We start from the raw sequence: 3,465 nt of genomic DNA on the forward strand, positions 1-3,465 counted from the left end.
GATTCTCAGTTAACGACCCATAATCGGACATCCCGTTCCCCCAATCTTTCCTTATCTAATAATATCAGTTTTATTATTATTATTATTATTATTATTATTATTACAGCATATTTATAGTGCACCCTTTCATATAACATGTTCAGGGGCACTTTACAAAGTGACAATGTAAATCACACATAAACAACAAGATTATGGGCATGTTAACGATTGTATACAGAGTCAGTTAAAAGCCTGATTAAATAAATGTGTTTTAAGTTGTTTTTTAAAAGAATATAGAGATGTACAACATCTTAAACTAAATGGTAGATTATTCCATAAAACAGGTGCTTGATAACTAAAAGAGCGCTGACCATAGGAGACTAGTTGAACAGTTTTGGGCTTTAAAAGTAGTTTTACACACATTTGGAATGATTATATTAGTTGGATTATAAAATGCAAATAAAAAAAAGAAAGATATTATGACAAATGCGACGTGGATAATAATACTTAAGACATCGACTGACCATTTCTACCACTACTTATCTTTTTGTTTTCTTTAAACAATATTTTTATTCATGATGTCTGAATGGGATTGGGGAACAGGCATAGCCTATGTATATCTTCTCTCCCTACTTATCTTGAGGCGACAATCATTGTAGAAAGAAAACATATAGTCGTTCGAATGGGACGAAAACAGAGGTCATGTGTACAGATTGGCGTGCATTAAAAGACCCCATGATAGGAGGAATTCGATATAAGAGTAGACCGTGGCGCCACTATCCGGGCGTGTGCCCATCTTCATTAGACTAGTTGGTGCGGACGTTAAACCCCATTTCATTTCTTGAGAAAATCCAATTGCCAGTTCATAGTACGGTGGTTTAATCAGAAGGCTATCGATAAATGTTATTAATTAACCACAGCTTGACCACACAAATCATCTACAGGTCCAGATGATATTAATCAGCAAAAGTTTATATAATCACTTTAATCTTTCTCAGGAACTAAAAATTTTCATATTATAAGTAAATTAACGACCCATTACTATACAGAAATTACAGACCACTTTTTGTTGTATTCATGGTTTGAAATAGAAGAAAAATGAGTTTTTCATCGCCTAATTTTCATTATTGTTTTGAAGAGATGCCCCTACCCCCTCCGAGAAATCAAATCGACCATTTCATTTCTGCCTCCCCTCCACGAAAATCTAGAAACCGGGTAGGGACATAGTGGGATTTCGATTCGAAAGCCACAAAAATGAGGTCCGTTTCCCGCGCGCGTTTTCGCCTGCTGCATGGACACGGTTCAATTACATTGGAATTTGACTGACTTTTTGTAAATATTGAACTGACTGCTGTTTTAGAGATTAAACTTAATTTATAACCCTGAGTATCCTTGCTGTAAATAACATTAATTATTTTCAATTTATAACCCTGCGTATGCTTGTTGTAAATAACATTGATTATGTTGTTTATAACCCTAATGGGATCACGTGGCTAAGTGGGTAAGACGCTGGCTCGCTAGCCTGGAGGTCGGGTGTTCGATCCCTGCATTGGCCGAGAAAGTTCACCCAGATTTTCCGGCGTGGTTCTCACTTGTCAGTGATGCAGGACGGAGGGCCGGCCTGACAAGGACAGCTGTCTAGTCATTCGGATGATATGAAAAACCGAGGTCACGTATACACATTGACGTGCACGTAAAAGATCCCTTGACAGATGGAATTCGATATAAGAGTAAGCCATAGTGCCGCTGTCCGGGCAAAAGTTTCCTCATAGCACACTGTATGGCGTATGCCCGTTTTTATTAGCCCATACGTTAAACAGACGTTAAACCCCATTTCATTTCAATTCATTTTATTTTCAATTTATAACCCTGAGTATGCTTGTTGTAAATAAAATTAATAATGTTATTTATAACTCTGATCATGATTATGTTTTTTTGTTGTGCATCTTATATTTATTTCTAAAGAAATAAACGTATTCAAGCGTAAATGTTACTGCATTGAGTGGGGCTCCTGTTTTGGTATTTTATTGTAATACTAAGATAGTTTGTTAGATAACGCCATCTTTAGAATTTTATTGGGCGTCTTAGCTTTATTTATTAAAATTCGATATTTTATATAAAGCCGTGCAAATTTACATAATTTAAGCATTTCATCCCGAGAAACAGAGAGATAATCAAGGATTCTGCCAACAATGAAGCTGAATATTGATTTGGGTTTACTTCTCATCTCTCTGGTGGGCAGGTAAGTAAAATATAAAGTCATACACTGTACGGGTTCGATCCTTACGTTAGCCGACAAAGTGGGGTGCCCCTTTGTCAGTGGTGCAGGTCGTGGGCGGGGGGGGGGAGTGGGGTGGCAATGAACAATATTGGCGAAGAATGAACAACGAGCTAGTTTGTTGCTCGTTATTCAGCAGGTATAGAATTAGTTATATAACTAAGCCTTGTTAATGGGGAAAATGCCGGGAGTGTTTTTTTATTAGAATAATTGTTTTATAACAGATCAAAGTCTTGGGAAAAAGATTCTAACGAGCTAGCTTTGTACCTGAATGAAAGACAGATTGTTGGAATCTTTTTCCCAAGACTTTGAAATGTTAGAAACCAATTATGCTCATAAATTATACACTCCCAGCGTATTCTCTATAAGAACGTCTTTATCATATTACCAATTCCATATCTGGTGAATAACAAATATCAAACTAGATCAGATAAGTTCAGTTCAATGCTAGTTTGTTTTTAGGACAGTGTATCTATATAAAGGATAGTATCTCTATATAAAGAACGGTGTCTCTATATAAAGGACAGTGTCTCTATATAAAGGACAGTATCTGTATATAAAGGACAGTATCTGTATATAAAGGACAGTATCTCTATATAAAGGACGGTGTCTCTATATAAAGGGCAGTATCTTTATATAAAGGATAGTGTCTCTATATAAAGGGTTGTATGTTTTAAGGAAAATGTCTCTACATGAAGGATTGTACAGATAGTATGTTTTAAAGGAGGCAAGTCTTTAACTCAATATCATCAACAGTCTTTGACATTGTAAACACGACTTATTGGTCAATTTAAACCAGCATTGATGTTGTTGTCTTAATGAGAAAAGATGACCTTATGTTATCCAATATTTAACACAAAATGGAAAATTTTAAATTGGCACACGAATCGCGTGCCAGAATGCTTTCTACCGCCATTTGTAATGACGCGAATAGATGAACGAGGTTAAACATATCCCACAGGCGAATACTACAGGTTTAGACTGGAATAACCTGACGCCAAGACTGCCATTTGATTGAATTTAAACAGTTTATATACCTTAATATTACATTATTATATGCGTTACGACCCATTTGTGTCCATTTCTAGTTGCCAAAAGAATAGAGATTTCCCTCCTTTAATGACACTGTCTTACATAAAGGGCTGTATACATATATGTATATTTTAGGGACAGTTTCTCGACATCCTTAAAATACTGTTTATTTGTTT

General features: G+C 35.8%; 1 long non-coding RNA gene across 1 annotated transcript in view; it reads left to right on the top strand.

Moving 5' to 3' along the window:
- The first annotated feature begins 1,994 nt into the window (after nt 1–1,994).
- Nucleotides 1,995–3,465, top strand: part of LOC126824617 (uncharacterized) — a 7,002-nt gene continuing 5,531 nt past the window's right edge. The window contains exon 1 of the long non-coding RNA XR_007681582.2: nt 1,995–2,221. This is a non-coding gene — a long non-coding RNA (uncharacterized LOC126824617). The remainder of the gene's footprint in view (nt 2,222–3,465) is intronic.

This window comes from Patella vulgata, chromosome 6 (assembly GCF_932274485.2).
Source record: "Patella vulgata chromosome 6, xgPatVulg1.2, whole genome shotgun sequence".
Lineage (NCBI taxonomy): Eukaryota > Metazoa > Mollusca > Gastropoda > Patellidae > Patella > Patella vulgata.